At 39.8% G+C, this 24,578-nt stretch overlaps 1 protein-coding gene across 2 annotated transcripts in view; it reads left to right on the plus strand.

Annotated features, from left to right (window-relative positions):
• Positions 1-621: 621 nt before the first annotated feature.
• LOC122830384 (protein ELFN1-like) overlaps positions 622-24,578 on the plus strand; it is a 113,544-nt gene continuing 89,587 nt past the window's right edge. The window contains exons 1-2 of one of the 2 annotated variants that reach the window (XM_044115693.1): positions 622-998; positions 15,721-15,748. The gene's annotated coding sequence lies outside the window, so the exon portion shown is untranslated. The remainder of the gene's footprint in view (positions 999-15,720; positions 15,749-24,578) is intronic. The other variant, XM_044115691.1, reaches the window with a different exon arrangement.

A 24,578-nucleotide genomic window follows, 5' to 3' on the forward strand; every position in this document is an offset into this window, starting at 1 on the left:
TTGCCTGCAAAAGTTAATCTGGCCACATAATGCTGGCAGAATATTACATCGCCCTATAGTGCATTTAGGCAAGCAGCCAGCTTCAAATAGCGCCGAATGCTCAATCTGGAAGGGTTTCTGACTTAATACAGGAGGGGGAAAAATAATAAAACACACCAATCACTCTTGAAAAATTACAGCAAGACTATTTCCCAGCTGCGTGCCTATTTCATTCTCCCAAGGAACTCCCACTCGCCTGGATTTCATACGATTTCATCAAAAAGTTTCCCCGGATTGACTTTGAAGAGGGGGGGAGGGGGGGGGGGTTCTATCTCGCTCTCCACACGGAGCGGAGAACAAGCACCATCTCACTGCTTCAAGTGCGGTGCAAAGCCTCCTCTCCTCCGCCGAAACAGCTGGCTGTTGTTCGCTTCAGTTCAGAGGAAAAAGCGGCGGGCAGGAGGTGATTGAAGCGCGAGCGCTATAGGAAGAAAAGAGGCGGAGAGAGAAAGAGATAGAGAGAGAAACTGAATTCCAGCGAATTAATCACCGTCTGTTCCTGTGCGAGAGGGAGGTAGAGTCAAAGCAGTCAAACAGGCGAGAGAGGAGAGAGAGATGGAAAGGAAAGGAGGAGGAGGAAGAGGAGGGGAAGTGGTGCCTGACGCAGTGTGAGAAGCAGAAACTGAGAGGAGAGAGACGAAGAAGCGGTGGGGTGAGGGGAGAGAGAGAGAAAGAGAGGGAGGCAGAGCGGCATCATATCAGACGCTGCTTTGCATCCGAAAACATCTCAATCACCTCCTCAGGAGCCGGCGGAGCCCTCTTCCCGGTCACAGCTGCTCTCAGAGACCGCACGAAGACACACAGGACGCGAGCCGGAGGCTAAACCAGTCCAATAACAGAAAACAACAACAGCAAGAGACACGGCACGTACACAACACCGCCAGAGGCAGCGCGCGCGGACCCGCCGTGCTGGAGGAGCGCCGTCTCCCCGCGTGCTGGCACATCTGGATCCAGATCAGGTTAGACTCGCATCTTTTTTTTTTTTTTTTAAAGCAAACCCCATTAACTGTCAGCATCATCTGTACAGAGAGTGTTTTGGTTCGTGTGTGTTGTTTGCTTTTTGAGGAGGACCGGAACCTCATGGTGCATGGGCAACTTTGAAATATGTCAACATCTATGTGGCGTTCCTGCGGTTCTGAAATCAGCCTATTGCTCTCTGTTTGAGTGTGCGCGCGCGCGTGTGTGTGTGTGCGTGCGCGCATATTGGTGACGAATGGAAGGAATTCAATGATTGGCTCGATCATCTTATCTCCAAGCCCTTGTGCGCGCTGATAATGGGGATTGGTGAGGGGAGCGGAAGAGGAGGTGGGTGAGGGGGGCGCAGATCCAGATTTAAATGACCATCTCTCTGTCAGAATGTGTACAATGGATTCAGTCTGAATTCTGCAAATTCGGCCAGAGTCTTATCTTTGGTATTTATTGATGAGTCTGACACGTGCCAGGTTTTGTGCACTAATGAGCCGGTCGCTTGGAATTAATCACGTCTTTGTCCCAGGACGGGCTGCAGTGCCGGAGTCCTGGAATCCGTGCTGCAGTCCGGGACGGGAGCAGAGGCAGCTGAACTGTAGCTCTGAGTTGAAAGATTTGAAGCATTTTGGTATTCTAAACTTCAGTGCGCTCGTTACACCTCAGTCAGTGCTCACAGGATACGAAATCTCGTGAAGCAGCAACCTATTAGATCCCAATAGACACGTCACGTGCCTCCTGGTTTAACTAAAATCTTGTTCTAAGCAAATACTGTTGTAACCCATTTAGATGTTTGGTTATGCTGTCCCACAGAGATAAAGTTATTTTATTTAAATTAACATCATTAACTGAAATTTATCATGACAATGATATATCAAAATTCTTACAGGTTTTTCACGATAAATGATAAACGACACGATAAAAGCCCAGCCCTAATTGCCAGACAGCTGTCCCGAATAAAGGTTGGTAAACTTTTTCTTTTGCGTACAAGAAAGACAAATTCAGCTACTTGGATATTCAGCTCAGTCTAGAAAAGAAATTAATTAAAATTGAGTTATCACTTCTGTCATGATTGTTTTCTTTTCAAAAGTATGTAAGATCTAAATTGCAAGGCTGAGGGCTGCACAGTGGTGCAGTTGGTAGAGCTGTTGCCTTGCAGGAAGAAGGTCCTGGGTTCGATTCCCGGCATGCATGGACATATTCTCCCTGTCTATGCAGAAAGACCCCGGTGCATGCGTGGATTCTCTCCGGCTTCCTCCCACAGTCCAAAAACATGACTGTCAGGTTAATTGGTCTTTCTAAATTCTCCCTAGGTGTGCGTGTGAATGGTTGTTTGTCTTGTATGTCTCTGTGTTGCCCTGTGACAGACTGGCGACCTGTCCAGGGTGAACCCGCCTCTCGCCCGGAACATAGCTGGGGATAGACACCAACAACCCTCCCAACCCCACTAAGGGACAAAGGGTGAAATGGATGGATGGATGGATAGCAAGGCTGATCTCTCTATTTCATCTTAAATCTAAATTCTCTCTTTATATGTTTACTGGAAGCCAGAGCATAAACTGTTTTAATTTTGACAAGTACAAAGAGATAAAATGAGCTGGAATTAGAGTATCAGCACCATCGTCCCTGTTTTTTATTAACTCAGTCAGTTAGATGCCTGCCACTGTAGGAGAGTGTAGTAGTTAAGGTTAAATTATGAATTTTGCTGACTAACAGACATTTATCTTGTATGAAAACAACAGATCTTCATTGCTGATGTCAAAATAAGGTCTTGTTGTCAGTGCATTGTCTCTGCAGATGAAAGTTCAACAACAATTTGGCTTAAAAGCAGAAACATCATTTTTACCACTGATTTCTTAATTGAAAATTTTTTTCTACCAAAGAGAACAAAGATTCCTTAGTTGTTGTTTTATTACACTTTATTACACATTATTTTTACAGCAACCTTACATATGAAGAAAGGATTAAATGAGTTATTTTATACATATTCAGATGTTTTAGAGTTTCTATGAAAACCCCAATATAATATTAAACTTCAACTTTAATAACATAAAGCTACATAACTTTTCAAATTTAATCAGTAATACTTTTATAACAAATTTATGTTAGATCATGATTTCTTGGTTAATGTCAAGTTGTCATAAAGACATTTGTAATAATGTCAACTTTGTGTTAAAAGTGTCATGCGAATGACACTTTATGACAACAGTCATAAATATTCATGAAGACTGTCCTGTTTATGACGATGTCATGACAGTCTTATTCACAACCCGTCAAATAAAGTGTTACAGAATAAAGAAATCCTGTGACACAGGTGCACTAAACTAAAAAGTTTTTCTTTAAAGGGGCAGTACCACATATTTTCCAGGCACAAAGTACAATTTTATAGCTCTATTGCAGGGGTCTCAAACTCCAGTCCTCAAGGGCCGCAGTCCTGCAGGTTTTAGATGTGCCTCTGCTGCATCACACCTGAATAGAATAATTAGGTCATTAAGGCTCTGGAGAACTGATCTACTCAAGGTGGAGGTCATTAAGCCATTTCATTCCAGTGTTTTGTACCTGTGGCACATCTAAAAACTGCAGGACTGCGGCCCTCAAGGACTGGAGTTTGAGACCCCTGCTCTATTGTGTAACTATGTTATAAAAATGCTATATATAATCAAATATAGCTTAAACGAAAGTTGACTTTGTAATTTATCGCCGTGAAATTGGGTCTCTGTCTCTTTAAGAAACTCCTGCTCTTTTTGAAAGTCCGCCTTCGGGAAGTCGTCAGAACATGGCTCACATAATGATCTCAGCAGATGTTCAGTTCCACCAGATGTTTGCTAATTGCTGTTGGCTAGTCTGAAGGAGCTGATTGGGGGAGGGGAGAAGCTCGGAAACAGCAGTTCCAAGGAGGAGCTGCGTCTCAAAGGGGGCCGTTATCTCTAGTAGATCCACCCTGCCGTTTTGCACAGCTGAAGGGTTGCCATGGGGATTAAAGGATTTCTCAAACATGCATGAAAGAATCAAAGCAACACTCCAGGTATGTGAATAACATTGCAGCATAATGTAAAGCTCAAAAGGTCAAGTTTATATAATACTGCCCCTTTTGCGTTGACTCTTAATGTTCAGTCATTTTATCTGAATTCTGCAGTATTGCTAAAAGTCATATCAATTATCAATATGTTCAACAACAGTGCAGCATGTTGCTAATTTATTCACATGCAACGTGGGTGCTTAAGAAATCCTGAGTTCATTGATATTCAGTGTTTTGAGTGCACTACCAAAGCATATAGACATTGCTCACTGCCATGATGAAAAGTGTCAAGAAAGCAAACATTTAACGGAAGAGTAGCATTTATCCATCCAGTAGGAATTCACACTGAACATGACAAAGAGCAGCAAAGCTCTCATAAGAGCTTTAGATGTTCAGAAGCTCCAACCGATCAGGCACGCCCCAACTCAGACAGAGATGTGTAAGCACCTTCCTCCATGCCTGTGTTTGAGCAGTTCAAAACACAGGAGCTCACTGGATGATCCGTGAGAAGCAAAGTCACTCAACCAGTTAAACGTTGGCTGCCCCACTATCTTTTGTAACGGATGTTGTTGCCACTTCGTCCCACAGGGCATGGACTACTAACAGAGTTTTCCCACTGACTGACTCCAATTGTTGGCTGAGTGCCACAGACAGAGAGAGAGAAGGAAAGAGACAAAAAATAAGAAAAAAATGAAGACTAAAAGATTAAATGAAAAAGGGCAAGGGGACTCTGGTCATTATAAATAGACATGATGTGGCTCCAGTATAACGGCTTCATTCACTCATTTTTTGCATATTATCTTTTTGGGAATTGAGAAATGATTGACTGGCTTGTTTCCGGGCCAGACATCCTCTGTCACAGTAAAGCAGTCAGTATTTCTGGAAATTCATTGATAACCATCTTTGAGGTTTGCTCATCGTGCTTTCATCCTGCATTAGTACTGCAGTGCTTGCTGCAGCAGACACACGAGTTGCAAAGGGGCACTTCAGATAGGGCAGGGAGGGGAAAATAAAAACCCAACAACTTCTTAAACCTTAACAAATCCTGCTCAATAAAGCTGTCCGACACATCTCGGTATGCAGCTACACAGCGAAAGCCCTCTTATTTCTGCTTTGGCAGCAGAAGTGTCAACGGCGGTGGAACTCTGATGGTTACGTCGGTAATAAGGCAGGAGGAAACATTAAAAATCAGCTGTAATGAAAAGTGACATCTTTAGTGGAGAGCAATTGCCGGCACGTCTGGAAGTACAAAATGGATGAACAGTGATGGGTTTAACGCCGGTGCTGTCACATCAATGTGAATCTCCAGTTCTGCTCTAACCTTCACCTGAAGTTTTGAAGGACTTTTTTCCCTTACCTTATCTTTTACCTTAGCCTAGTCTTTGTGCCTGGAGTTGTGCTAGAAGTTCATACTGCAGAAGTACGTCGGTTCCCATCTCAGAGTGTCCGCACATCCATATAGAGTCTTAAATTTAATTATCTAAAGTCAAAACCTTAAAATGTCTTAATTTCAATTGTTTAAAAATGTAAATTGGTTTTTGATATATGAATCCCAGGTCTTAAATTTTGTGGTGGCATTACTATTTAATCTAGTATATTCTACATAGTCTTTTTCTCATTAGACTTTTCTGTCATGCTAACATTTGAGTCGTTTCTTCATTGCCTTCTGTGACTTGAGGCAGTTAAGGCTACTAGTATCTGTTAGCCCTGCTAGCCAGCAAATGTATATTAGCAGCCACGTTAGCAGGAACCATTGGCTCTGCTTCCATGAATGGAAATGGAGGAAGGAGAAAAACTAGCCACCTAAAAAAAAAAAAGAAGTGAGCGAGCTAGCTAACAAGCTCAGCTTTTTTTTGCCTCTATCGTGGTTTAAGTGCAAATTTATTAATCTTTAATCTTTAATTCTTTGCAAAAAAGCTTGGCACTAAAGGTACTAAGACTTTGACTAAGACTATTCTGATGCATAGGTCTTAAATTTCATTCAAAATGGTTTGAAATGATCATAGAAAGTCTTAAATTTGAATTGGTATGAAACCCTGCATCTACTTACTGCAGTTTTCAGAAATATAAAGCTCGTAGTTGGCTAAATTTCACCATCTGATCACATTAGTTGTTATGTGCCGTAGACGTCCCTAATTCAAGAGAAAACTGCTCTTCGTAGGCATGTTGGAGCGCAGAAGATTCACAGCGTTTTATGTCATAATGTTGATCTCTGTTGAGAGCGAATGCCCCAAACTGTGGAAGCAAACCTGCATGCAAAGTAAACGTGACACCTCCCCGCTGGCTGGATCCAGAGACATATTTTAAGTATTCAGTGCATCTGCTGAGAAACTGTCCAAGATATTTAATTCAGGTTTTGGTTATTTAAAAAAACAACAACTTGGTATGATATAAATGCTATATTCTGAAAAAATAAAGTGTCAGATTTGCTATTTGTTACACTGAAAGAAAGAAAACAGGGGATCCAACTTTTTTTAAAAAATGAGTTAATTTGTTACAAATAATCAAATTATGTTTATCCAACTAAATATATTAAGTTTGTGATTTTGTTTTTCTGACAAATAATTTCTAATAAATTAGTGTTCAGTTTTGGCATTTAATTGAACAAAACCCATTTAATGATTTGATCCTTTTTGTCTTTAATAAACTGAATAATTGTACCAATTTTTATTTTGAAAATAAATTTCCTTAATGAAAACCTGCCTATTTCAAAATAACTCTTGTTTTTTGATACAAAATGTTTTGATGAGGGTTTTTAATTTCATAAAACTTAGAGTTGTATGGAACGTTTTATTTTTTTGCAGCACATGGGTCACATAATCAGCAACTTGGTGCTGCCACTGGAGCAACCCACAAAGAAGAAGATGACAGACAGGAAGTAGTCAGAGGATGATGATGTTGCATGTTTTTTAATAACTTATCACATAAACAAATGTATATATGATTTTATTTGTGTTTCTTATTTAATAGAAACACCACAACTGCAAAATTTATTAATTTTTTCTAACTTAGTGGAATGTAGAGAAAGTCTTGCGCACGTTTGTAAAATAGTGATTCAAATCAATCGGCTGTTTTCTTTGATAGAAACTTTCTCAACTACTTTGACTAATTAATTGATCATACATGTGATAACTGGGATCAGTGGTAGTATATGTATATTTTTTAGATCCATGTGCCAACTTTGAAAATAAAATCTTGTGCGTCTTGAAGATGTGGGAGAGTTCTACCATGATTGAACTGAGAAACTTAAAACCAGAAATGTCTTCTCTTTAAATGCTAAAACACATCAGCAGGATTTATGTAAAGGATGGACTTCCAAGGGTAGAGAGACGCGCAAAAGAGACGTGGCACGGCCCTAGACGTGCACGCGCTGCTGAAGCACACCTTCCAGCCCAGAGTGCACACGCTCAGGCGAGCACACGGATTAATGATGTACCACCGTCCCTGCAGGGGGCTAGTTAGCATTTCAGGAAGATTGCACAAACACTGGGGAACTGTAATTAGGAAGTTATTGTTACAAGTTGCAACTCACCCACACAAACACAGTTGAAGGCACATACACACATGCCCATGCAGAGAATGCAAATAGAGAAAAGAGGGCGCTAGTTATTATCGGTACTTACCTATCAGTCATTTGCCACGGTCTTCATGCTAATGTTTGTCAGGCCTGAGAAAGGCAGCAATAAGATGTCACCGGCTGACATGTAATTTCCTTGCATAAGTCAGAGAAAAAGATAAATCCTGAATCACAGGACCACCAAAAAGCATGCTAAAGTGAAGCGGTTACATTAAAGCAGGGATATGATATGTTAGGCCCAGGAAAGCTTGTATAAAAGTTTTATATGATATTCAACTTCATCATTGTTTTTCAAGGCAGAAAATTCGTTCTAAAATGCATCTTTCTTTCACAGAAAGGGCTTTTGTAAGCCATCTGGTACAGCGTTATGTGAACAAAAATCAGATTTTTTTTCTTTTTCCACTACAAAAAAGACCTTGGAACTGTAATTGGCAACTCAGATGAAATGGAGTGGACATTCTTACCTTCCCTGTTGTTGCAGCTGAGCAGAAAACGTGAGTAAGATTCTTAAATAATCTCATCATTGGAAACACTTTTTTGCCTCAGGATTGTAAAATAATGTGAATCTTGCCTTCAAAGAGGTGTGGCCATTAGCTCTAGTAGATTAAGCTGCAGGCGATGAGGCGTTAATTACACTAAGAACCCAATTAACTGGGTTTTAAAATGGATATGTTCAGAGTTGGTCAATGCCATCCTCACCAACTTTCATACCCTGATCCAACCGTCCGGGCCTAACCTGCAGGCCAACAGTCCCTGGTGCTCACAGAAAGCACTTTTAGGTCTTCAACTTGGGAAGGAGAGCTCAGATCAAAAGGAAGAAATTATGACACACCTTAACAGCAATGGCGCCTTAAGAATGCATCTACCACATGGTTGTCAAAACCCTTAATGTGACAGTGGTAGTAGCCCACCAGGTCCAAGAAGAGTCCTCTCTGTTTGTTGGTGTGTAATCTCACCGGGAAATTCCTTTGGTCTGCTTGTTTGGTCCTGACAAACAGTGGACTTTATTTTCTTTTTGTTTGGTGCGGTTTGCATTCAAATTGTGCAAAGCCAGGTGATCGGTTGACAATTGATGCTCCCGTTCAGCAGAAGTGACGGGGACGGCACAGATCACAGACTGAGAACAAAAAAACTTTAAAGTCCTGCTTGCTACATTTTTGCTCTGCACATTTTGTCTTGTTATGACATCTGCAATACCATTTTGAATGTCAAGAGCAGGTCATACAAGGCATGTTTCGCAATGTCACAATTTCAGCAAGACCAAAGGGCAAATCTTTACCGTAACGCCCAGCAGCGGTGGCTTGTGAAGTTCAAAAGGAGGTACATTTTCTGTAGCTGCTTTGTTCTGTATCCACAACAGAAGCAAACCGTACCAGAATTCACATGAGTGTATTCACCTGTGTGAACACACTCCTCCTGTGTGAACAAACAAGAACCTCTTCTAAAAGACTAAATTGATAGCTTTCAACCTTATGGTCACACAGACTTTTCCTTTATTTTTGTTGAGAGGAAGCTAGATTTTCTTGAGCCCTCTCACCGTGTACAGCTTGTGTCAAAATCCATTTTCAAAGTCAGTAAGGTTGAGCTGTGGTTCAGGCGGTGCTCACCATATGAGAGCCATTTTCTCACCAACGTGTTATTTTTCAACAAATAGCCTTTTGCCACACTTTTACCATCATCATCTGAAAATGCACAGGTATACAGCTTAGTCAGTGATGGAGCAGCTTGCTGCTCAGCTGCCAGATTTCTCGTGGAAATGAAAAGCAGCAAATCTGGAACTGATATACAGAAAGCTTCACTCTCCACATCTGCAAGGGGAGAAAGTACACAGAGAGAATGAACGGTAGGGTTTCAGTAGAAATAGATCTGGCAACAGATTTAACATGAACGTTTGTGAAGTTACTCTTTAACTAGAGACTCAGTTTTCCTCGACGGTCTCAGATTTTATTGGTATATGTTATTTCCCCATCTTACCATGGTGTGCACCAGGTTGTTCAGTCCTTTTGTTACCAACTGGACAAAATCTGGGATCAATAACTGTGTTTCCTTTGACCATATAACTGCACAAATACAAAAATAAATTTGCTTAATGGAAACATTCCAACTTAGAAAAAGAAAAAACATTTTTCCATAGAAGGTTTTGGCACTAGGATGAGGTGGGGCTTTTTTTGGTCGTCTTGAATTTATTTTTCTCGTAAAGCTGCAATGGAAACTTTTTGCACATGATCAACAACCAGATGTTTCTAGAGGTTCAAACCATGAAGAAGACAACAGGAAGCAGTTGAAGGATCATGGCGTGACATGTTTTTTTATCGACTTGAGCAAATTTCTTCATGAGTGGCTTTAATTGTGTTTCTTATATAAAGGAAACACCGCAATTGTGAAATTGTGTTTCTTCGACATTAGCAGAATATGACCAAGTTTTGCACACATTTGTAATGGAAACGCAGCTAGAGACAAAGCGGGTTAGCAATGGTGCACTGACAGACTGCATCTAGTAGCTGCAATAAAGAAAATAAAATAATTATCTTTGGGGCTGAAGAAAACATTGTCTATGATGTTGTATTTATGTATGGTTTGATCCCACTAAAGTTCACGGTACAAAGACGACTCCATGACAAAGGCTCCCAAAGCAGAAACTTCAATTCATTTCTTGAACAACACACATTCGTCTCCTAAAGGAGCCGCCTCAGCAGCTGTTCTTACATTATAATCAGTCACATAAGTGGCAATGGGACTGGGAGTTTCGGATTGCTCCAAAACATTCAGGTCACACAGAGTTTCAAATGTCTTAAGCTCTGCTGAAAAGCACCAGGTCTCTGATAAAAATGTGCATCTACCTACCAGACTTCTCCCAGGTTCTAAATCTGTCAGTATAGTTGAAGTACCAGCTCAAATGCTTTGAGCAGAGCATTATTTAACAGGCTTGTAAATGAGACATACTGAAGAGACGACATGCTTCCTGAGCATTACATGTAAAACTGCACTGCTAAAGCAAAGTGCATACTTCATGTGACCCGTAACTGTTTTCAGCTAAAGTGAGAAGAACGTATCAGGATCACATTTATTTATTGAGGAACCAAACAAAGGTTAGTGGACACGTCAAAAACTCTCAAAGGCACAGATCAAGTATGCAAAGTCTGTACTGCACTGCTTAAACTTAATCTGTGCTCCTCAAGTTCAAGCTTCCTCAGTTCCATTTCCAGAATCAATAATCTTTCACGTGGTTCAAACATCAGCTCTGCGTTTCATTGATCAATGTTTTTTTGTTTTGTTTTATTTTATTTTTTCTGCTGAGGTATACTCAGTTTTAAGAATCTCTGATTCAGACAAATTCTCCTTGAATTTGCCTCATATCTTCCTTCAGCCTCTTATCACCAACATCCATGTGAAATCAAACACTTGTCAGCGACTGCTCCCTTGAACAGTGACCCAATAATACACAGTTGGTGCTTTCAAAAACTCAACTGTTGCCATTATTCCCAAAAGTATCCTTCCTAACCTGGCGTTAACGGAAGAAACAAACAACAACAAAAAAAAACAAAAAAAAAAACAGCAGACGCATTGCATTCAGAAAGCGAACAGCAGCGCCCATTTTATCTCCAAACCAGACAGAACACTAATGGAGGAGTCTCTGCCTGTTTCAGCGCTGCTCTTGGGCCTCAACAAACAGAGGAAGGCAATGTAACGTGTTTGTATTATAAGAAAATAATGTATTTAACAAAACCCAAACCATAACGTGATTAATCAGTTATCACTGCGTTTCCATTCCAGATGCACGCAAAACGTTTTTTGATATTCCGCTAAACACAATTTCACAATTGCTGTGTTTCCAATAAATAACACTATTGCGAATAAGCTTGTTCACGCAAAGTCATTAAAAGAAAACATGCCGCACAACATCCTCCTACTTCCTGTCGGCGTCCTCCCTTTTTCTGCCAGTGGTCACAGCCGGATGTGGACTAATTTTGAAAAAGCTGAAAAATCACCTCATGGTAGTGCAGAAAACTTTTTATTGAAAAAAAAAAAACATCACTCATTTTTTTAAATTGGCGTGTTTTTATTAAGCAGATTTTTTTTTTTATCTACTCCCAAATGAAACACAGACCCCTCAGAATAAAAGTGCTCTATTTTGTAACTTTTACACATATAATCCCTTTTCCTCCCCTTTCACTTCCAATTTAACTACACCTAGTATACATACTTATGCATAGTATTCCTGGTTATTAGGCTTTCCAGCTGCTACTCTCAAACAACGTTTATCCCAACTTCCTCATCCTCAATGGATAAATCAATATATACAACTTCCCTTTAGAAGGTTATTTAGGTTTCTAAAGGAGATTGAATAAGGTATTAAACATGAAACCGTAAACACTCTTGAGGGACATGACAGAATATTCCTCTGTTCTTTGGTAATTTGTGTGAACATCCCTTAAGCCGCATCTTATCCCAAATACGGGAATCGTTTTTGGGTCTTAGCATCGAGAATTCGGAGAGGCAGCTCTATTAGCGGAACGTTGCAGTGCCAAATGATGAGACGGATCCCAACTATGACCTCATACCTCGCGTCATCGCGTGAATGATGAATGAGCTGCTTAATGTTTGCTGACGCATAACTTGCACGTTGCCACCAGTTTAGAGGGCTAATCCCAACCTAAACTCTGCGGAAGAGGCCGTGCAGCCTCCCCGTTTCCCCTCCCCTGAACACTTCTTTTTCCCCTCCTTCTTGTTATTCTCGTTTCTCGCTGTCTCCTGGCTGCGCACACCCACTTTGTGCAGGCTGGGGGTGAATGAGCAAGAGGGCGTGTGTTGAGTCAGCTAGTTTGTATTCCAGCTACTGCTACACTACCCCTCTCTGAAAATCAAGGAGAAAATTCAGTGCGGTGCTGAAAATAGGAGCAGACTAACTCGCAAAAACGGGATGGAAAGTGAGAAGGCAGACAGATGTTGAGAGAGAGACTTGAGAGCTGGATTGAAATGCCACGTTGATATGAAGAGGAAAATATAAAAGGGCATTGTAGGTAGATGAATCCTTCATTACATGTGCTTTTCTTCCCCTGTAACCTGTTTTGTTACCTCTACCCTCTGTTCTGCAGACAGCACAGCCGTTGTGGCAAAAAAACGCGGCCTTGCACAAACCTAACAACCTCTCCTATTCTCTGCTCTGAGATGCTCTTCAGGGCTGAGAGGAGATATTTCTCTGGCTGTCCCATTACCTAACAGAGACTGGAACTATTGAAACCGTATTAGCTCTCCTGAGCGAGAGGCACATCGTCTGTTTTTCCATTTCCAGACAAAGATCTGCGGTTCGAGCCCTGGCAGCACGAGACGGAGCTGGCAGACTGTATTTTTTATTTTTTTGTTGTAGTAGTCTTCCCTTTCATCCTCCAGGCACCTTTGTTGTTTTCCTCCATTCTCTGGTAACAGATTTCTGGAAGAAGTGTGTATCATTTATATATCACTCCTGGTGCTTGAGAAGCTTTGAGAGCAGCTTCAACAGAACGGAAGGCAAGAAGGAAGAACGCAGATGAATCTCTAGCTGTGTTTACATTTGTTCAATGGAAACATGCCAATTTGGAAGGTTTATTTTGCACTAGGATGAGGTGGGTTTTTTTGGCCACATTGAAATGTATGTATTTCGCAAAACTGCAATATGATCATATGATCAACAACCAGATGATACTACTGGCGTAAAAGACAAAGAAGACAAAGGGAAGTTGGAGAAGTTCACATGCAGTTTTTATAGTTTTTTTATTGAATGTAACCATGCCAACTTTGAAAAAAAAAAAAAAAAAAACAAACAACACGTTTTTTTGATTAAAAAAAGTTTTTCGTTAGGATGAGATTGTTTTCGAGCCAAATCAAAACTGGTTGATTTAGCAAAAGTGCAGTAGAAACACTTTTTCCAATATATGAAAATATTTTTATTTACCAAAATCAGGTGATCTGGATGTTAGTACCAGCAGAAAAGATGACAAGAAGTGGAAAGGAGGATTATGGCTCAGCATGTTTTTAAAAAATACTTCTTGCCTGAACAAACATCTTCACCTCTGATTTTAATTCCATTTCTTATTTAATGGAAACACTGCAGACGAAACATTGTTTCTTTTCCAACATTAGTGGAATATCGACAAAGTTTTGCTCACATTTGGAATGGAAACACATGTACTGATGTCTAAAAGAGAAGGCAGGTAGTCAAAGGCCAGAAAGAATCGCATCCAATCACCTTTGAAAACCATTAAAATAATTTATTACACAGCAGACATGCATTATATAAGTGTGAAGTTATGCTATGAAGCCACTATGTGTGTCTTGTTTTAATGGCTGATGTTTTCTGTGCACACACACGCACACAGATGAGACACACTGGGATGTCTGGGAGCTTCTTTAAATCTTAAGGCGTCAAGAGAGCAATCATAAACGCCTGCCCTCCTCTGCACCGTTATTAAAAAGAGAGCAGTGACATTTTATTTTCTAGAAACTCATCATCTTTATGTGGATTGTTCTCTTGCCCCAGCAACTGTGGCTTAATATGATTTTACTCACACCCAGAGGTTTTGGAGCCAGCACAGATCGTTGTTGCAATATGCTGAGTTTTTAATTGTGTAAAATAGAACACGGTCAAACTTAAGGGAATAGATTTAGGCGGCTCTCCACATGAACATTGCAAAATGATAAATACCCATTTAACTTTTCCACAGGTTATCAACTTAAAACCACAAATCACATGTGTTTTCATGGAACTGGGTGTGCCATTTTCTTCTGAGATAAAAATACATATTTGAAAAACACCTCAATTTCTATGAATCTATGGGGAAATTTGATTTAATTTATTCCTACTTAATTTATTCCCCCCCCAATTTTTAGGTTTTAAATAAAGAAAAACAGCAAACTTTTCTAAAATGAAAGAGGATGCAGAATAAAGTTGATTCTATGGCTTGTTAATATTTATGAAATATGCCATCAAATGGCTTCATGATAAAAATTAAAACAGACTTGAAAAGATATGCTTTTTTTATGCTAACATACAGAGCAGTTTAATGCATTAGAGAACAAATGAGGTGTGACTGGCCAACAGAGTGATAGTAGCACCCGTAGCAGCTTGACGGGTGAAGAAGAAAGTCAAGGTCAAGCTCTGGTTTTCTCAGTTTTAATAAAGTAGGAAAGTATGTCTGTTTTTCAGCAGCTCTGTCAACATAAATGAAACCTCCTTTTCTAGTATGTAATCCTTTAACTTCCCAGAGTTTGTGTAGGCGACCTCCAGACATTGAAGCGAACGGCGTGAAGAATCTGAAACTGTGTGTGTGCTCACATCCCAATGCTCAGACGGAAACATGACTACAGCGTTCACATGTGACAGCTGCTGAACGCCTGCGGTGTTGGAAGTGCGTACGCTGGGTGTTAGATGTGTGGGCGGAAGCGATGTAAGGTGTATGTGATTTTATAATGGTTGTTTTGATTCAGGCTACCATTTTTCTTATTTTGCGACTGTCACTTCCTTTTCTCCAGCATCACTTTGTGATGTGACATCTTGTCTAAAAGGCTTTTCTCATTTCAGTCTGTCTGAGTGTAATGCTCAAACTAATTAGTAATTTCATCAGAGAATTTAAACCAGTATGCTTGATAGATGGAGAAGTTGTTATATGTGAAAAAAAATAAATAAATCATGAACAAGTTTTCCTGGAGGCATTTGAGTTTGTCACAGATTCTGAAAGAGTGGATTCTGATCAAACACAAAGAAATAAAAACAATTGAAAAAAAATTGGTCATTTGAATTTTGGCACAACTAGATTAATGAGAACTGTCCTGAACTTTAGAGGAATCAAACCATGCCTAAGAACAACATGGTAGATAATGTTTCTATCAGCCCAAAGTAAAGAATTATTTAATTTATTTCAGCTACTAGATGCAGGTGGTCAGTGGATCGTGCACCATTGTTTGTTCAGTAGCTGAGTTTCTGTTGACCGTATAATTTCACATATCGAAAATAAACTTGCTTACTCGTTTTTCAACAAGTTTTGGCGTTAGGATGAGCTAATTTTTCTGGGCCTTATCAAAATTGGTTTATTTGCCAATTATATGTTTGTTTGTTTTTTTCCCGATGTCGCCGCTGGCACAGACCAGAAAGAAGAAGAAGACGACAAGAGGTATTTGGAGGACCATGGAGCAGCATGATTTTTAATGATTTATTGTGTGTGATTTTATTTGCATTCCTTTTTTAATGGAAACACTCCAATTTTTCCAACATCAGCAGAATATTCACAAGGTTTTGCACGCATTTGTAACGGAAACACAGCTGCTGTCAGCTCACCTGCTCCCTTTGCCCAACTCTGACATGTCTGTATTTGGAAGTCAAGTTACCGCAAAGCATGATGTGATTGGAAGTCAGAAAAGATTATTGTTATGTGCGAGTTGTGCTAAAGGAAATTAGCATATCACTGAAGCGATTCTAAAATACCATCTCTATGGTAACCATATGACTCAGCCACAGATGTACGAAAGCTGAAGTCGGCCTCCACGTTTCGAAAGAAGTAGCTACAGGAACATATGTCTATTTATTCAATGATTTATCAGCAACAATGCTTTTTTTTTGGACTAAACAAAACCAGATTTGAACCTCAGCACAGGGTTCTTTTGCGTAAAATTTCCATGTTCTTCCTGTGCATGTGTGGGTTTTCTTCAGGTATGCAGCTTGGTCTCAGTGTTCAAAAACATGGCTGTTAGGTTGACTGGTCTCTCTAAATTGCCCTTAGGGGGCAGTGTGTGTGAGCATGGTTGCGTGTCCCTGTGTTGCGTCGTGATGAACTGGTGACCTTTTCAGGGTACAGGGTGTATGCTTCTTCTCATCTAATGGCTGCTGGAAATAGGCACCAGCCTCCCCCCCCACAGCTCCTCAACACTGAAAAGCGAGTTTGGCCAATGCATGGATGGATGATTGCTAAGTAATGGCAGCATCAACAGCGCTGAACTTGAAGGAAGAATGGGACGTAGACAAAAATATCCTTTCCGTTTCTTCCTGCATCTTTATTTAGATGAACGACAAATGTGATGACGCACCATCCGTCCCTGAACAGCGGACTTCTGCTCCCTGGTGGTGATAACCAAAATACTGCTTCTCAGTTAACAACAATGCATTTTACCACTTGAGTACACAAGTTAAAACACCAAACATAATGTCTGCAAACTTTCCAAGTTGGCCTTGGTCTTAATTTCTGCAACCATATATTCTGAGTAGTCAAGATTCACAAAACAAAGTGATGTTTAATATCCACGTTTGCACTTCTGTCATCTGACAGGGTTTCTTTTTTCTTTAGCTGAAGCTATTGTTCTCTTGTTGTCTTTGTACACTGCTTGTGTGTATCTGTAGCCATCAATACCTTTCAAAAGTTGACATAAATATATACACTTATGCATTGCAGAAGCCAGTCATATATTCTGCTTTCAGAGTTCTACACTAGACAGCATCGTAGTTTTCCACAAAAGTAAAGAGCTGTTCTTACTTCGGCTGACACACTAACCTGTAGAACAGCCTCTGTTAGTAGAGCCACCAGCCCTGTCAGCATCACTGGATGTGTTTCCAGTGACCGTATAATTTTACATTTGGAAATTTCGGAAATATATTTGTTAAATGGAAACACGCCAATTTTGAAAAAACTTCAGCTTTTCGACAAAAAGTTTTGGCACTAGGATGAGGTGGGTTTTTTTAAGCATCTTAAAATTGGTTTATTTGAAAGATGAAGAAGAAGACGACTAGAAGTAGTTAGAGGATCATGGAGCAGCATGTTTTTTAAAGCCTTATTGGGTGAACAAACTTATTCAAGTGATTTTAATAAAAATTTTTATTTGATAAAAACACAGCAATTATGACATTGTGTTTCTTCAAAATTAATGGAATATTCACAAAATTTTGATCCCATTTGGAATAGAAACACAGCTACTGTAGACCACTATACCTACGTTTCTACTGTTGTTTCTCCTAAAATACAGCTTTTTGTTCTTGGCCCCGCTGTGGTATGTTGATAAAATAAGTTTAAATATCATGTTACTATAGTTTCCTAAATTTCATTTTTGGTCTCATCTCGACTGAACACCCTGCTTGCTCCTTGTAGATAGATGTTCCTATTTAGCCATCATAAAAACGCTGACAGGTTGCATATTGGCATAAAAAATGTTATATTTTGGGCCTTTTTTTTGTCTGCAGTATTAATGTACTGTTACAGATTGCTTGGTTGGTTTAAAATATCTACTAGTCTTCAGGCCAATCAATCACGACTTTTAAAAACAAAAAACAAAAGTAGAAAAAAACCACTCTGCGCCTTGCTCTCTGCTGTGCTACTTCCTTCCCAACCACAGAGCTTGCTGTGAATACGCAGGCTAGTTGGCATGCCAGACAGTTTTTCTGTTACAAAACCACAACAATACCTCTCTTTACGCAGGAATACTTCAATGACTGTCATTGAAGAATCCCCCAGTTTCATCAACAAGTCCTCTGTCCTGTCGCATTCCTGGCATATGTTTTCATTCGCTCGGTAAGAGAGAATATCCGGATGCAGTGGATGTAGGAGTAGTCATGACCAGAGCTGGAGATCCACACTGGCTTCTCCCAATTGTTCTTAAAAGCCCCACAGCCTCCAAGATCTCCGCCATGGCTTGATGTTTTCCCCTGCTGCCTTGGTCGGACAACTCACCCTTTGTAACTCCAAACATCAAATTGATCCGAAGCAAATAGCCGACATTCCCAGCAATATAACTTACAATGCTACTCAGAGGTAGTAAGCCAGTGGTACCGCACATAATTTAAACACTTTTCCAGAAACAACGGCTGAGATCGGCCTCGCTTTATGATGTCCAGATCTTTGGAAAAAGTCCGTCTTGAAAGTGACTTTTAATCATTCTCGAGACCAAGCAAATTTGTAGGCCAATGTGGGCCTAGAAACTCATAAACTCTCATGTAAGCAGCACAGGTTGCTGGGGACGTGTGCTGGCTAAACTTACGGACAAAATGGTTGTTCTAGCCGTCCAATCAGTGGGCGGGAAACTTCTGACAAAACATTGTCGGCCTTCTAGCATGATCTGTGAGTGGGATTTGAAAGCCGTTCCACTGCTCTATCGATTAGTCAATAAAGGCCTGCTCTATGGATTCTGAAGGCCCTGGGCAGATTAGGCTGCCCCTGGCAACACATACAGACTGAAACCTGACTGAACAAAACACCAAACATCCACACAGGCAAGTATGGGAAGCAGGGCATCCAAGAGAAACATTACAAAAAATAAGACAAGATTATTGGAAGTAAATTAATAACATGTAATTGAACAAACATTATAAATAAGGTGGAATTCTGATATTGTTTAGACCTGCAGGGAAATCCTCACAGGCCCTGACGGCCCGCCGCTGCTGCACAACATCAGATTGGATTTGTCTCATTTAAAAAGAAGAAAAAAAAAAAAAAAAGGATCCCTCCAAGCTGTTTTTCCACGTTTCACATATCAGTCTGTATCCTCTGACAGTAAGGGCAGATAAAAAGCTTCAAAGAAAGGCAAAGATGAGACCAACAGTCTCTAAACGTATCACACTTGCACCGTGTTAGATGAGCTCCTATCCTTATTTCTCTATCCCCCCTAGGTCTCCCACAGACTTACATTACCATGACAACCTGCAGAATCATGGGTAACGACAAACAAGCGGCGCTGTCAACTGCTCTGAACTGTTTCTGTCGTTGCAGAGCTTGAACAGGCAGAGCTGCACCCTGTGAAGCAGGGAAACGAGAAAATGTTACCAAAATTACATTTCAAAATGGCTTTTCTGCAGAAGAAGATAATAAGGAGGACTTTAACTAGGACGCAATGGCAGAAAGGTCTTTCAGTCTCGGGTTGGATGGAATTGCTGGAAGATATTAATCTACTTCAAGTTATTTTTCTGCTTAAAGTCCAAATCAGTATAATAGGATTACGCTGTAAAAGAGGTGACAAGCTAAAAATGTCAAGCCACGAGTCATTAAATTAATCTGATATTATATTATATTATATATCTTTCTTGACCTTAAACAGAAGTTGACGAAACAATCTCAGCTGCAGGTACTGGGCTTTCATTCATATCACGAAATCTCATCAGCAGACCTCCTTTCTCACCCAGCCAGTTTGCATCGTTGCTTAGACCTGTGGGCAGGTGGGAGATGGAGGCTTTCCTGGCAGTCACTGAGTAAGAAGTGCTGTAAATTTGGGCGAGATGGCAATCATCATCAAGGGGCCAACAAAGGGAGCAGCACACTTCATTTCAGTTTATTTATAGAGATCAGGATGGTCACTTTACAAGGCAAACAGGTCCAAATCAATCTGGTTGATTCCGTAAAGATCAATTAAATATATCCCATTTTACTCCTATTAACACTACAATAAAATCAATGTGAGCTAGGAAAGCCCTGCTGCATCGTTGAACTTCCAGTAATCCATCATCCTGAGCATGAACCATTAAAAATACTGACAGCCAGAGATGGTTTAGAGACTGACCCTTATATCAATACTTTTGGTCTGAAAATAAAGAATAGCCCTACTTAGTCTGGGAAGAGATTAAAAAAACAGCATAGAAAGTTTAAATAGACAACAGTGATGTAGAAAAGTTATAACATGTCAGACACGCAAGATCCAGCAAAAAACTGCAATGACTTCCATTGGTTTTAGCTGTGAAGTTTTCAACATAGCGCACGAAATATTAAATGTATATGTGTTGTTCAAAAGAAAAAGGGACGCAGTGCTTTGCTGCTAATTGTCAACACCAAACTAGAAAAAAAAAGGAAAAAGTTTTTATCAAAATAATATAGGGGGAGGGGAGTAGGTTGGTTATGCTAACTTGACTTTGACAACCTTAACAAGTAATCATGCTGCAGAATTCAGTGTGTTTTGGTTCAATTAAAATAAAAAGGTGACCCTGACAGGTCATCAATAGAGCAGGTGTAGATATTAGCTAATCAACCACAGCTGTGTTCAGACAATCACTTCTGTTTGGCTAGTGAATTATCCCTTAACGAATGAAGTAAACTTCATTTGTTAAGTTTGGATGGAATTGTTGGAAGACAATTCCAACAGTTTATTGTATTTTCTCAGAGTAATTTGCACCATGTAACGTCTCTTTTTCTCATATTCATCTGCACTTGCTCAAAACGGTCTCAAAAACAACAATATTATCGCTTATCGCGATAATGTCTGGGACAATTTACCATCCAGCAAAATGTGTTATCATGACAGACCTGCGTCATAGGATTTAGCTTTAACTACAATTTAAACTCAGAATTAAATTCTGTTGTACGAAACACTGATACACAAACACACACAGAAGCAGTCGGCAATGTGGTGGCATAGCTATTAGCAACATCACCTCACAGCAAGAGTCTGCTGCTGACTGGGGCGGTTTTATGTCCTGATGGGTGGTAATTGGTTTTTCTGAAGTGGCTGTATCTGTGCGTGTGAGTATGGTGTATCCACCTCCATGTTAGTCCTGGGATGGACTCGGGACATGCCCTGGGTGTGACTTGCCTTAAGCCAGTGTCATGTGGCGTTATCCCCAGCTCTTCTCCACACTGGATCAAATTAAGCAAAGATAAGGACCAAGTATAGTATCAATACAGGTCAGTCAAATGCAACATAAAGGATTTGGAGAGGACAGGGGGGAAAAATAAGCAGTGTGCAGTGAAACCAAACTAGAAACATAATTCAAGCAACTTTGTCAAACATCTAAAAATACCAGTTATGCACATAATTACTAGTTGCTTGGAGATGTGACATAGGCTGCTGTTTTCACAGGCTTGGTGAAAAAGGATGCTTGAATGTAAAACTGACAGAGCAGAGCAAAAATAAAAGCAAAGCTAAATCCATTTAGCTTCAGTGCATGTTGCATGGCAGGAAAACAGGAAAAGGAAACATGATGCTTTTAGAGCGTGAAGAAATATTTGTTTTTAGTAGTACTAATCTTTTGAGCGATTTCTTGACAATTCCTACAAACTTCACATTTCTGACCTTCAGTCAGTTTGAAACGAGATATTTCCATGCACATCTCTTTGTCCTCTCTTTCACATCAAATCTGACTAAACTTGAACTTTTTTAGTTCAGTTTTTACTTTATTTATATCTATATATTTGTTATGTGCTCTCGGCACATTGTATTTATTTCTGTCTATTTTTTCTCTTGAATTGTTTTGTATTGACCTTAGTTGTATGATTTTTTGTTGTTTAATATACTTTGGAGTTTGGATAATTCTTTTTTGTAAATTGGTCCCTTTAATTTGTGACTCTGTTGGACCGCCTATAAATAGGCTGGGTTGCGCCAGGTAAAGGGCGACGCCCACTCCCAACAACCACCGAGGTTGCGTTCTGCCGCGGTGCGCACGTCTCCAGCCTCCCACACGGTAGTTCTTGTTAGCCGATTGTTTGTTTGCTGTTTTTTTTGTTGTGATTTTGACCTGGTGGGACCGGTTGTCCTGTTTTCGATTTTCCCTTTGCAGTAGTTTCTTTTTTCCTGTAGTCCGGTACTAGCAGGGGCTTCGACGGCCCTGCATAGGGTTGGCCCCCTGCTGTACCGTTTTGTTCTTTTTGATTGACTCACCAGGTCCAACTTTCTGTTTATACTTTGGGATTTTTGTTTTCTTTTTTTATTTGGGACATGGGGAAACTGAGCATTTAATTCTCTCTTTTCCTTCACAGGAAATCAAAAGAAGCTGAACCAAAAGAAAAGGTCAAGAGAGATTGAAAAAAAAAATTACTTTTTGAATCCTCATTTTTGCCTTCATGTCCTCAAAAATGTTGTGCCCTTTGTGGACGTAACATGTTCGTACCAGAATGATGAGAATACATTTTTCTTTCTCTGTATTTCAGTTGAAATGCTTACATATACTTAAGGACAAGTCATTCAGATTTGAAGGCACTGACAGCATAAGATGAATTTGAAAAATAATAATGATAGAAGAGTATCATTTCAAGTAATTTATGTTTCCTTTGAAAGACTATTCCACCTACTTAACAAAAACTGCATTTGGTTAAAATCCACTAAAATCTGTTCTTTTTCATTGAAGGTGCCATTTAACAGAGGTGAGAAAATGTGCAGCAATGCTACTCTTTAAAGTTGTGTTGCCCTTAAGATGCATTAAAAAATGGAGGCCTAGATAATAATGTCATGGTTTTGTGATGTTCTGATATCTTAATCACAATGTTAGCATTAAATGAAAACCAACCTGATCCTGTGTGTATTAAAGCAAAACTCCAAACACACTTTTTCCTTTGACATCGGAAAATCAAAATGAATCAATTTATATATTTGGAAGAGAACTGTGGGCCTCCACAAATTTGGTTCATCCTTGAGTTTAATTCCTAGTTATCTGAAAGCTCCAAATGGTGTGTTTATATCACTACAAGCAAGCATTTCATAATGGAAATGTTCAGCCATCATGTCATGTAGAAAAGAGATGCACTGAATTTCTTTATCATGATGTCCATTGTTACATTTGAAGGCAAATGTAACAATGCTTGAATGTTAAAGCTTTGCTGCAAATGGGATTTCCATATGAAAATTATGCTTTTACGTTGGACACAACAGAGCTTAAGGGATACAAGCTGAATGTTTTTTAGGGGGCATCACAAACTCAGTGCTGTTGAAAAGGTGTTTTTTTTAACTGAATGATTGTGTATGGGCAAGCTGACCTTTAGACCCGACTCGGTTTGACCTTTAGACCCGACTCGCGGAAGGACACAATCCAAATCATTCAGACTTGGCAGTTCTGTCAAACGGTGAGAAAATGGAAAACGACTGTTCTGAAAGTCAAGTTAAAATGTATCTCAACCTAGGGCTGGATGACATGTCTGAAAAACTTATCACGATATAAGCATCTTGTATCAATCGATACCGATAAGTATTGATTGGTTTTTGGTTTTAAATATTTGAAATACTCCCAATGTGGGGGTGCGACCTTTCCTGTTTTATTCACGGATTTCACTTTACGGCGTTGTTTTTTATTTTTAAGCAGTTATGAGTCATGATGGAGAAATCTGAAACTGCTGCTGCTCAACTTACTCCACAGGTTGTTGCTAGGTAACCAAAGAGTGAATGAGTTAACAGATGTCACTAACAGTGTTTAGCTGGCCCTGAGAAAATGAGCAGTTTAAGTCTTTCATGTGCCTACATTTCCCAGAATGCTGTGTGGGTCTGGATCGGAGTTCAGTGAATATTCTATTGAACATTGAACATCGTATCAAATGTTGTATTTATTGATATTGATTATGTATCTAATCAAAATCAATAATGTCAACTTGACTTATCGTGAGTCAAGTTCAGTTAATTTTTCAAACTGGCTAAAAGAACATTTTCTAATGAAACCCAGCAGATAGCTTTAAGTCACTGACTTTCTTCATTCACTTCTCCTTTACTATTATATATATTTATACTGCATTCATCTGTATCTGAGATGCTGAGATTCACTACATTCATGAACACATCTTGGTTATTCTAAACATAGTCTATGTCATCATCTAAAAATAATCAGCAGTAATCTGCAGATTGTTTCTAGAGGAGCTTCAGGGAGTAAAGAGTTACTTCAGATAGCAGCAGATTTTATCTACGTACATGAAAATAGAGAGAGGCTGTTTTTAGCTGAGATTCCAGATCAAATCAAAGTACTATCATAAAGCAGGCAGAGAGCACAACACACAAAATTATATTTCCACCTATTTTATGACTTTGTTTTGTCTTCCATTCATTTTAGAGACTGCATTCATCTCTAACCTGAACCTTAGTCTTAAAATAGGGTCCACCATATTAAGACCAGGCTTTGGCCCTATAAGGCCCATGGGTATTTAGATATTTATAGCAGAGAAGGTCCTTAATATGCTACAGAAATTAGTACACACACACACACACACACACACACACGCACACACACACCAGCAGCAGCAGTAGCATCGTGATGTTGTCAAGACCAAAGTCACATCATCTCCG

Source organism: Gambusia affinis, linkage group LG04, assembly GCF_019740435.1.
Source record: "Gambusia affinis linkage group LG04, SWU_Gaff_1.0, whole genome shotgun sequence".
Taxonomy (NCBI): Eukaryota; Metazoa; Chordata; class Actinopteri; order Cyprinodontiformes; family Poeciliidae; genus Gambusia; species Gambusia affinis.